The sequence below is a fragment of the Kogia breviceps genome, chromosome 3 (assembly GCF_026419965.1).
Source record: "Kogia breviceps isolate mKogBre1 chromosome 3, mKogBre1 haplotype 1, whole genome shotgun sequence".
Taxonomy (NCBI): domain Eukaryota; kingdom Metazoa; phylum Chordata; class Mammalia; order Artiodactyla; family Physeteridae; genus Kogia; species Kogia breviceps.
In genome coordinates this window covers 179,916,157-179,928,601 of record NC_081312.1, presented here as the reverse complement: position 1 = coordinate 179,928,601, position 12,445 = coordinate 179,916,157, and the positions used below count along the sequence as shown (strand labels likewise).

General features: G+C 41.9%; 1 protein-coding gene across 1 annotated transcript in view; it reads right to left on the bottom strand.

Annotated features, from left to right (window-relative positions):
• The window catches only part of LOC131752928 (uncharacterized), a 134,225-nt gene that overhangs the window by 30,754 nt on the left and 91,026 nt on the right, over positions 1 to 12,445 (bottom strand).

Below are 12,445 nucleotides of genomic sequence, written 5' to 3'. Positions count from 1 at the left end.
TTATTGTGTTACTGTTGATTTCCTCTTTTATAGCTGTTAGCAGTTGCCTTATGTATTGAGGTGCTCCTATGTTGGGTGCATATATATTTATAATTGTTATATCTTCTTGGATTGATCCCTTGATCATTATGTAGTGTCCTTCCTTGTCTCTTGTAACATTCTTTTATTTAAAGTCTATTTTATCGGATATGAGTATAGCTACTCCAGCTTTCTTCTGATTTCCATTTGCATGGAATAACTTTTTCCATCCCCTCACTTTCAGTCTGTATGTGTCCCTAAGTCTGAAGTGGGTCTCTTGTAGACAGCATATACATGTGTCTTGTTTTTGTATCCATTCACTGAGCCTGTGTCTTTTGGTTGTAGCATTTAATCCACTCACGTTTAAGGTAATTATCAATAGGTATGTTCCTATGACCATTTTCTTAATTATTCTGGGTTTGTTTTTGTAGGTCCTTTTTTTCTCTTGTGTTTCCCACTTAGAGAAGTTCCTTTAGCATTTGTTGTAGAGCTGGTTTGATGGTGCTGAATTCTCTTAGCTTTTGCTTGTCTGTAAAGCTTTTGATTTCTCCATCGAATCTGAATGAGATCCTTGCCAGCTAGAGTAATCTTGGTTGTGGGTTCTTTCCTTTCATCACTTTAAGTATATCATGCCAGTCCCTTCTGGCTTGTAGCATTTCTGCTGAGAAATCAGCTGTTAACCTTATGGAAGTTCCCTTGTATATTATTTGTCATTTTTCCCTTGCTGCTTTCAATAATTTTTCTTTGTCTTTATTTTTTGCCAATTTGATTACTATGTTTCTTGGCGTGTTTCTCCTTGGGTTTATCCTGTATGGAACTCGCTGTGCTTCCTGGACTTGGGTGGCTATTTCCTTTCCCATGTTAGGGAAGTTTTCGACTATAATCTCTTCAAATATTTACTCGGGTCATTTCTCTCTTTCTTCTCCTTCTGGGACACTATAACACGAATGTTTTTGGGTTTAATGTTGTCCTGGAGGTCTCTTAGGCTGTTTTCATTTCTTTTCATTCTTTTTTCTTTATTCTGTTCCACAGCAGTGAATTCCACCATTCTGTCTTTCAGGTCACTTATCCGTTCTTCTGCCTCAGTGATTCTGCTATTAATTCCTTCTAGTGTAGTTTTCATTTCAGTTATTGTATTGTTCATCTCTGTTTGTTCTTTAATTCTTCTAGGTCTTTGTTAAACATTTCTTGCATCTTCTCGATCTTTGCCTCCATTGTTTTTCCGAGGTCCTGGATCATCTTCACTATCATTATTCTGAATTCTTTTTCTGGAAGGTTGCCTATCTCTACTTCATTTAGTTGTTTTTCTGGGGTTTTATCTTGTTCTTTTATCTGGTACATAGCCCTCTGCCTTTTCATCTTGTCTACCTTTCTTTTTTTTTTTTTTTTTAACATCTTTATTTGAGTATAACTGTTTTACAATAGTGTGTTAGTTTCTCTTTTACAACAAAGTGAATCAGTTATACATATACATATGTTCCCATAACTCTTCCCTCTTTTGTCACCCTCCCTCCCACCCTCCCTATCCCACCCCTCTAGGTGGTCACTAAGTACAGAGGTGAACTCCCTGTGCTATGCTGCAGCTTCCCACTAGCTATCTAATTTACATTTGGTAGTGTGTATATGTCCCTGCCACTCTCTCACATCGTCACAGCTTACCCTTCCCCCTCCCCATATCCTCAAGTCCATGCTCTAGTAGGTCTGAGTTTTATTCCCATCCTACCACTAATCTCTTCATGACATTTTTTTTTTTTAGATTCCATATATATGTGTTAGCATACGGTATTTGTTTTTATCCTTCTGACTTACTTCACTCTGTATGACAGATTCCAGGTCTATCCACCTCATTACAAATAACTCAGTTTCATTTCTTTTTATGGCTGAGTAATATTCCATTGTATATATGTGCCACATCTTCTTTATCCATTCATCTGTTGATGGACACTTAGGTTGCTTCCATGTCCTGGCTATCGTAAATAGAGCTGCAATAAACATTTTGGTACATGACTCTTTTTGAATTATGGTTTTCTCAGGGTATATGCCCAGTAGTGGGATTGCTGGGTCGTATGGTAGTTCTATTTGAAGTTTTTTAAGGAACCTCCATACTGTTCTCCATAGTGGCTGTATCATTTTACATTCCCACCAGCAGTGCAGGAGGGTTCCCTTTTCTCCACACCCTCTCCAGCATTTATTGTTTCTAGAGTTTTTGATGATGGCCAATCTGGCCGGTGTGAGATGATATCTCATTGTAGTTTTGATTTGCATTTCTCTAATGATTAATGATGTTGAGCATTCTTTCATGTGTTTGTTGGCAATCTGTATATCTTCTTTGGAGAAATGTCTATTTAGGTCTTCTGCTCATTTTTGGATTGGGTTGTTTGTTTTTTTGTTATTGAGCTGCATGAGTTGCTTATAAATTTTGGATATTAATCCTTTGTCAGTTGCTTCATTTGCAAATATTTTCTCCCATTCTGAGGGTTGTCTTTTGGTCTTGTTTATGGTATCCTTTGCTGTGCAAAAGCTTTTAAGTTTCATTAGATCCCATTTGTTTATTTTTGTTTTTATTTCCATTTCTCTAGGAGATGGGTCAAAAAGGATCTTGCTGTGATTTATGTCATAGAGTGTTCTGCCTATGTTTTCCTCTAAGAGTTTGATAGTGTCTGGCCTTACATTTAGGTCTTTAACCCATTTTGAGTTTATTTTTGTGTATGGTGTTAGGGAGTGTTCTAATTTCATACTTCTACAGGTAGCTGTCCAGGTTTCCCAGCACCACTTATTGAAGAGGCTGTCTTTTCTCCAATGTATATTCTTGCCTCCTTTATCAAATATAAGGTGACCATATGTGTGTGGGTTTATCTCTGGGCTTTCTATCCTGTTCCATTGATCTATATTTCTGTTTTTGTGCCAGTACCATACTGTCTTGATTACTGTGGCCTTGTAGTATAGTCTGAAGTCAGGGAGCCTGATTCCTCCAGCTCCATTTTTCGTTCTCAAGATTGCTTTGGCTATTCGGGGTCTTTTGTGTTTCCATACAAATTGTGAAATTCTTTTTTCTAGTTCTGTAAAAAATGCCAGTGGTAATTTGATAGGGATTGCATTGAATCTGTATATTGCTTTGGGTAATACAGTCATTTTCACTATGTTGATTCTTTCAATCCAAGAACATGGTATATTTCTCCACCTATTTGTATCATCTTTAATTTCTTTCATCAGTGTCTTATAGTTTTCTGCATACAAGTCTTTTGTCTCCTTAGGTAGGTTTATTCCTAGATATTTTATTCTTTTTGTTGCAATGGTAAATGGGAGTGTTTTCTTAATTTCATTCTCAGATTTTTCATCATTAGTGTATAAGAATGCCAGAGATTTCTGGGCATTAACTTTGTATCCTGCTACTTTACCAAATTCATTGATTAGTTCTAGTAGTTTTCTGGTAGCATCCTTAGTATTCTCTATGTATAGTATCATGTCATCTGCAAACAGTGACAGCTTTACTTCTTCTTTTCCTATTTGGATTCCTTTTATTTCTTTATTTTCTCTGATTGCTGTGGCTAGAACTTCCAAAACTATGTTGAATAAGAGTGGTGAGAGTGGGCAACCTTGTCTTGTTCCTGATCTTAGTGGAAATGGTTTCAGTTTTTCACCATTGAGAACAATGCTGGCTGTGGGTTTGTCATATATTGCGTTTATTATATTGAGGAAAGTTCCCTCTATGCCTACTTTCTGCAGGGATTTTAATCATAAATGGGTGTTGAATTTTGTCAAAAGCTTTCTCTGCATCTATTGAGATGATCATATGGTTTTTCTCCTTCAGTTTGTTGATATGGTGTATCACGTTGATTGATTTGCGTATATTGAAGAATCCTTGCATTCCTGGAATAAACCCCACTTGATCATGGTGTATGATCCTTTTAATGTGCTGTTGGATTCTGTTTGCTAGTATTTTGTTGAGGATTTTTGCATCTATGTTCATCAGTGATATTGGCCTATAGTTTTCTTTCTTTGTGACGTCTTTGTCTGGTTTTGGTATCAGGGTGATGGTGGCCTCGTAGAATGAGTTTGGGAGTGTTCCTACCTCTGCTATCTTTTGGAAGAGTTTGAGAAGGATAGGTGTTAGCTCTTCTCTAAATGTTTGATAGAATTCGCCTGTGAAGCCATCTGGTCCTGGGCTTTTGTTTGCTGGAAGATTTTTAATCACAGTTTCAATTTCAGTGCTTGTGATTGGTCTGTTCATGTTTTCTATTTCTTCCTGGTTCAGTCTTGGCAGGTTGTGCATTTCTAAGAATTTGTCCATTTCTTCCAGGTTGTCCATTTTATTGCCATAGAGTTGCTTGTAGTAATCTCTAATAATCTTTTGTATTTCTGCAGAGTCAGTTGTTACATCTTCTTTTTCATTTCTAATTCTATTGATTTGAGTCTTCTCCCTTTTTTTCTTGATGAGTCTGGCTAATGGTTTATCAATTTTATTTATCTTCTCAAAGAACCAGCTTTTACTTTTATTGATCTTTGCTATTGTTTCCTTCATTTCTTTTTCATTAATTTCTGATCTGATCTTTATGATTTCTTTCCTTCTGCTAAATTTGGGGTTTTTTTGTTCTTCCTTCTCTAATTGCTTTAGGTGCAAAGTTAAGTTGTTTATTCGAGATGCTTCCTGTTTCTTAAGGTATGATTGTATTGCTATAAACTTCCCTCTTAGAACTGCTTTTGCTGTATCCCATAGGTTTTGGGTCATCGTGTCTCCATTGTCATTTGTTTCTAAGTACTTTTTGATTTCCTCTTTGATTTCTTCAGTGATCACTTCGTTATTAAGTAGTGTGTTGTTTAGCCTCCATGTGTTTGTATTTTTTACAGATCTTTTCCTGTAATTGATATCTAGTCTCATAGCATTGTGGTCAGAAAAGATACTTGATACGATTTCAATTTTCTTAAATTTGTCAAGGCTAGATTTGTGACCCAAGATATGATCTATCCTGGAGAATGTTCCATGGGCACTTGAGAAAAATGTGTATTCTGTTGTTTTTGGATGGAATGTCCTATAAATATCAAGTAAATCCATCTTGTATAATGTATCATTTAAAGCTTGTGTTTCCTTATTTATTTTCATTTTGGATGATCTGTCCATTGGTGACAGGGGGGTGTTAAAGTCCCCTACTATGATTGTGTTACTGTCGATTTCCCCTTTTATGGCTGTTAGTATTTGCCTTATGTATTGAGGTGCACCTATGTTGGGTGCATAAATATTTACAATTGTTATATCTTCTTCATGGATCGATCCCTTGATCATTATATAGTGTCCTTCTTTGTCTCTTGTAATAGTTTTTATTTTAAAGTCTATTTTGTCTGATATGAGAATTGCTACTCCAGCTTTCTTCTGATTTCCATTTGCATGGAATATCTTTTTCCATCCCCTCACTTTCAGCCTGTAAGTGTCCCTAGGTCTGAAGTGGGTCTCTTGTAGACAGCATATATATGGGTCCTGTTTTTGTATCCATTCAGCCAGTCTGTGTCTTTTGGTGGGAGCATTTAATCCATTTACATTTAAGGTAATTATTGATATGTGCGTTCCTATTACCATTTACTTAATTGTTTCAGGTTGTTCTTGTAGGTCTTTTCCTTCTCTTATGTTTCTTGCTTAGAGAAGTTCCTTTAGCATTTGTTGTAAAGCTGGTTTGGTGGTGCTGTACTCTCTCAGCTTTTGCTTGTCTGTAAAGGTTTTAATTTCTCCATCAAATCTGAATGAGATCCTTGCTGGATAGAGTAGTCTTGGTTGTAGGTTTTTTTCCTTCATCACTTTAAATATGTCCTGCCACTCCCTTCTTGTAGGGTTTCTGCTGAAAGATCAGATGTTAGCCTTATGGGGATTCCCTTGTGTGTTATTTGTTGTTTTTCCCTTGCTGCTTTTAATATGTTTTCTTTGTATTTAATTTTTGACAGTTTGATTATTATGTGTCTCGGCGTGTTTATCCTTGGGTTTATCCTGTATGGGAGTCTCTGTGCTTCCTGGACTTGGTTGACTATTTCCTTTCCTATATTAGGGAAGTTTTCAACTATAATCTCTTCAAATATTTTCTCAGTCCCTTTCTTTTTCTCTTCTTCTTCTGGGACCCCTATGATCCGAATGTTGGTGCGTTTAATGTTGTCCCAGAGATCTCTGAGACTGTCCTCAGTTCTTTTCATTCTTTTTTCTTTCTTCTGCTCTGCAGTAGTTATTTCCACTATTTTATCTTCCAGGTCACTTATCCGTCCTTCTGCCTCAGTTATTCTGCTACTGATCCCGTCTAGAGTATTTTTCATTTCATTTATTGTGTTGCTCATCATTACTTGCTTCCTCTTTATTTCTTCTAGGTCCTTGTTAACTGTTTCTTGCAATTTGTCTATTCTATTTCCAAGATTTTGCATCATCTTCACCATCATTATTCTAAATTCTCTTTCAGGTAGATTGGCTATTACCTCTTCATCTGTTAGGTCTGGTGTGTTTTTATCTTGTTCCTTCATCTGCTGTGTGTTTTTCTGTCTTCTCATTTTGCTTATCTTACTGTGTTTGGGGTCTCCCTTTTGCAGGCTGCAGGTTCGTATTTCTATCTATTTTTGGTGGCTGTCCCCAGTGGCTGAGGTTGGTTCAGTGGGTTGAGCAGGTTTCTTGGTTGGGGGGACCAGTTCCCCTGTTCTGGTGGATGAGGCTGGATCCCGTCTCCCTGGTGGGTAGGTCCACGTCTGGGGGCGTGTATGGGGATGTTGGTAGCCTTACTGTGATTCTAGGCCGCCTCTCTGCTAATGGATGGGGCTGTAGACCTGTCTCGCTCTTTGTTGGGTATAGGGTGTCCAGCACTGTTCGTTGCTGGTCCTTGAGTGAATCTGGGTCTTGGTGTTGAGATGGAGATCTCTGGGAGATTTTCGCTGTTTGATATTACGTGGAGCTGAGAGGTCTCTTGTGGACCAGTGTCCTGAGGTTAGTTCTCCCACCTCAGAGACACAGCCTTGACACCTGGCTGGAGTGCCAAGAGCCTTTAATCCACACGGCTCAAAACAAAAGGGAGAAAAAAGTAGAAAGTCAAGAAAGGAAGGAAGAAAGGAGGAAGGGAGGGAAGGAAGGAAGAAAGGAAGGGAGGGAGGAAGAAAGGAAGGGAGGAAGGAAGGAGGGAATAAAGAAAGGAAGGGAGGGAGGAAGAAAGGAAGGGAGGAAGGAAGGAGGGAATAAAGAAAGGAAGGGAGGGAGGAAGAAAGGAAGAGAGGGAGGAAGAAAGGAAGGGAGGGAGGAAGAAAGGAAGGGAGGAAGGAAGGAGGGAATAAAGAAAGGAAGGGAGGGAGGAAGAAAGGAAGGGAGGAAGGAAGGAGGGAATAAAGAAAGGAAGGGAGGGAGGAAGAAAGGAAGGGAGGGAGGAAGGAAGGAGGGAATAAAGGAAGGAAGGGAGGGAGGAAGAAAGGAAGGGAGGAAGGAAGGAGGGAATAAAGGAAGGAAGGGAGGGAGGAAGAAAGGAAGGGAGGAAGGAAGGAGGGAATAAAGAAAGGAAGGGAGGGAGGAAGAAAGGAAGGGAGGAAGGAAGGAGGGAATAAAGGAAGGAAGGGAGGGAAGAAGAAAGGAAGGGAGGAAGGAAGGAGGGAATAAAGGAAGGAAGGGAGGGAGGAAGAAAGGAAGGGAGGAAGGAAGGAGGGAATAAAGGAAGGAAGGGAGGGAGGAAGAAAGGAAGGGAGGAAGGAAGGAGGGAATAAAGGAAGGAAGGGGGGAGGGAGGAAGAAAGGAAGGGAGGAAGGAAGGAGGGAATAAAGGAAGGAAGGGAGGGAGGAAGAAAGGAAGGGAGGAAGGAAGGAGGGAATAAAGGAAGGAAGGGAGGAAGGAAGGAAGGAGGGAAATAGGAAAGAAAGGAGGGAAGAAAGGAAGAAAGAAAGGGGAGAAGACAAAATAAAGTAGGGTAAAATACAGTTATTAAAATAACAAAATAATTATTAAGAAGAAAAATTTCTATTAAAGAAAAAAAAAAAAGACCCCCCCCCCAAAAAAATGGTCGGTCTAACCCCAGGACAAATGGTGAAAACAAAGCTACACAGACAAAATCTCACACAGCAGCACCCACATACACACTCACAAAAAGCAAAAAGGGGAAAATAATAGTATATCTTGCTCCCAAAGTCCACTTCCTCAACCTGGGATATTTCACTGTCTATTCAGGTTTTCCACAGATGCAGGGCACTTCAAGCTGACTGTGAAGCTTTAACCCGCTGTTTCTGAGGCTGCTGGGAGGGACCACCCCCTCTGTTTGTTCGCACAGCTCCTGGGGCTCAGCCCTGGACCTGGCCCCGCCTCTGTGCGCAGGTCGTCCGAGGGCGTCTGCGGCGGGGTCAAAGGAGCAGCGTTAACGGAGCAGCTGATTCGTGGTCTCTGGCTCACTCAGGCGGTGGGTGGGGGGGCACGGATGTGGGGCGAGTCCGCGGCGGCAGAGGCCGGCGTGACGCTGCACCGGCCCGAGGCGCCCCGCGCGTTTTCCCGGGGAAGCGGTCCCAGGATCCCGGGACCCCGGCGCTGGCGGGCTGCACAGGCTCCCGGGAGGGCCGGTGTGGAGAGTGACCTGCGCTCGCACACAGGCCTCTTGGTGGCGGCAGCAGCAACCCTAGCGTCCCACACCCGTCTCTGCTGTCCGTGCCGACAGCTGCAACTCGCGCCCATTTCTGGAGCTCCTTTATGTGGTGCCCTTAATTCCCTTTCCTCGCGCCCCAGGAAGCGAAGAGGCAAGAAAAAGTCTCTTGTCTCTTCGGCAGCTCCGCGCCCGTTTCTGGAGCTCCTTTAAGCGGCGCGCTTACACCCCTCTCCTCGCGCAGCAGGAGGTAAAGAGGGAAGAAAAGATCTCTTACCTCTTCGGCAGCTCCAGACTTCTCACGAACTCCCTCCCGGCCAGCCGTGGCGCACTAACCCCTTCAGGCTGTTTTCGCTCTGCCAACTCCAGACCTTTCCCTGGGATCCGCCCGAGGCTCAGTTCCCAGCCCCGCCCGCCGCGGCGGGTGAGCAGACAAGCCTCTCGGGCTGGTGAGTGCTGATCGGCACCGAGCCTCCGTGCGGGAATCTCTCCGCTTTGCCCTCCGCACCCTGTTGCTGCGCTCTCCTCGGCGGCTCTGAAGCTTCCCACTCCGCCACCCGCAGTCTCCGCCCGCGAAGGGGCTTCTAGTGTGCGGGAACCTTTCCTCCCTCTCGGCTCCCTCCCGCTGGTGCAGGTCCCGTCCCTATTCTTTTGTCTCTGTTTATTCTTTTGCCCTACCCAGGTACGTGGGGAGTTTCTTGCCTTTTGGGAGGTCTGAGGTCTTCTGCCAGCGTTCGGTGGGTGTTCTATAGGAGAAGTTCCACGTGTAGATGTATTTCTGATGTATCTGTGAGGAGGAAGGTGATCCCCGCGTCTTACTCTTCCGCCATCTTCTCGCTCCCCCCCCCATCTTGTCTACCTTTCTGTGAATGTGGTTTTTGTTCCACAGGCTGCAGCATTGTAGTTCTTCTTGCTTCTGCTGTCTGCCCTCTGGTGGATGAGGCTATGTAACCATTTTTTTGGTCATTCATTTGGTAGCCATTTATTGAATGCCTACTGTGTGCCAGGCCTTACTCAAGGCTCTGAGGATGCATCCGTGAACAAGGCAGATAAATCTCTCTGCTCCTATGGAGCTTACATTTAAGATCTATCATAAGGGATGAGATTAGCAATAAATTTATATAAATTCAACCATACCTTTCAGCAAAGTGAAAAGGACACATTTAAATAGTTTAATTATTGGTACTACAAAAGTCTACTGTTGATATGTAGTTTTTTATTATATATTCTACTTACTATATTCATAAAATATTCATACCCATGTATAACTCTACAGGCTTTCGAATTGTAAGATTATATAGAGTTTTTCAAGGACCATTTTGAGCATGCTCGATTCCATCCTTAGTACAGCCCTAAAAACCCACCCACCTTCTGAGCTGTGACTCTGTTGTACCACAGTGGAAACTCTGAGACTGTTGGGCAAAGGAGAACCATTTTAAGTATTTGAGCATGAGAGTGACAGCAGGATAAATCCACGGCTGGTCGGTTTAATCTGGTAACAGGGAACAAGAGACAGTACATTCACATAAACATATTCAGTCAATCAACAGTGGAATTCACATGAAGAATTTTTAAAAAGTTTGTGAGCCATTTCCCATTGTTTTAAAACAACTAAAATAGTAAGAGCTTGAGGTCATATATATTTATAATCAACTAATTATAAAATCTAAAAGAAAAAATCTTAATACATGTGCTTATTCTGACTAAAGAGTTATCATTTTAATCAATTTTTCAAAGAATATTTTAAAAGAACACCTAGTTAAGAAAAACTCATTTTTAAATTTTGCAGTATTGGCAAAATGATTGGTATACGTTAATACCAATTATTTAACACTGAAAACATTCTTGTACAATGTAAAAAATTTTTTGACAGTATGTGACTAGAAATATTCCATTACCATAAAGCTACAAACAGATTTATGCTCCTAAGAGCAAAGTTAGAAAAGCAAAAATAATACTATAACACTGATAAGCACCAAGACAGAACTTTTTTGCACTTAGGACCTGAATGGTTGTATTTAAACATAACCTCTACCAAAAAGAACCAAAATGACACCTTATTTGGTAAAAACAAAGGGAAAAAAAAGGATAAAAATATACATACTGAGGTCTGGAAACTGAAGAATGCCCACTTTAAAACAATAAAATCAATCATACCTGTTTTTTTAACGAATGTTACATTTGCAAAATATGTCCATGTCACTTTTCTTCCCCTTTAGTTCACTTTTTCAATTCAGACGGCTCCATTTTTGTTAATGTGTTGTCACACTAGTGTAAATAAATATTCTGAATTATAGGAGTTTGCCATAATGAATCCAGACCATTGGAGCTAGACCCAGTAGCTCAGAAATCTTAGTTGCAGCTCGTTTCAACTAGTGAAACACATTATCTGTGTAGTTTAAAAAAACCTTAGCTAGATGAGGGGTGTGTGTGTGTGTGTGTGTGTGTGTGTGTGTGTGTGTGTGTGTGCGTGCGCGCGCGCGCCTGTACACATACAGGTTTGCCAGAGCAGTGGGAGAGTGACTGCATCCCAGAGGGAGAAGTGATATACAAGCAACCGTACACAATGGCCCGAAAGACTTGGGCAGCCAGACACCGAATGTCCCCCCAAACAAACCTGAGGCTGAGAAGTGGGGAAATGAAAGGCTCTGTCCTCACAACGTGGAATCAGTGACGGGTTTGGAAAGCGAAGACTACGGCGGGATGCCTCGGCCGCAACATTCCCATGACACCGGAGGATGTGAAGCAGCGACAGGGATCGGGGGCTGCCTCTGGCTGCACTTGGAGGGATTCCCCCGGTCTGCAGCTAAGGATCCCTGGACCTTCTCCAAAGGGCATTGGCAGTGGCCCTCCACCTCTTAGCGAGGACGTCTCACGGATCCCAGGGTCTGAGCCCGAGTATCTCCGCCTCCCGGTCTCAAAGGTTCTCTCGGTACAGATACTATCCCTCCTAGAGGCTTGGCCCAAACCCATCGCCACTTTCCACTGACAACTCAGTCTTAGAAAAGGGTTGTCCTTCTGTCTCTGTGAGGCCCCTGAGTTTGAGGCAATGCCAACGTGCCGTACGCTGTGTGGCAGTAACAAAATCAGACAGTCCACTGGAAAACTCAAGCAATCTAGATTCAATATATTCGCCTGTTTCTGTTATCTCAGTAATACTTTTTAGAGAGACAGTTTCTCCACACAACTTACAATGTGTGGGGTAAAGGAAACAAATATTGCTAGAATATGATAGAAAGATTTTAAATGTTCAGCACTGAAACTCCTTCTTTAGGGAAGGAAAAGGAGACTTAGTATGTTCCCACTCTCTATTTTCCATCCTTGGCTTTGAGGTACAAGAGCACCAAGTTTCCTGTAAAGCGTGTTAAAGGTCCTCCCGGTCCCTCCGCCCACACAACGATCCTAGGGAAATCGTGAAGCGTCTGCTTCCCAAATATGTCACCATATCTCTGGGCGTGTCTATACATCTCTTTAATTCACTTTCAAAATCCATAGCATTTTTTTTTTTTTTTTTTTACGCGGGCATCTCACTGTCGTGGCCTCTCCCGTTGCGGAGCACAGGCTCCGGACGCACAGGCGCAGCGGCCACGGCTCACGGGCCCAGCCGCTCCGCGGCACGTGGGATCTTCCCGGACCGGGGCACAAACCCGCGTCCCCTGCATCGGCAGGCGGACTCTCAACCACTGCGCCACCAGGGAAGCCCCATAGCATTTTTAAAACAAAATGACATAGTTGCTGCATTCTTTAAATGCCAGCCATGAAATCATCACTTAAAAAAAAAAAAAAAAACTAGTCAGATTATATATACGTAAGTCAGATAAAACTCCCTCTCTTAAAAAAAATATTTATTTATTTATGGC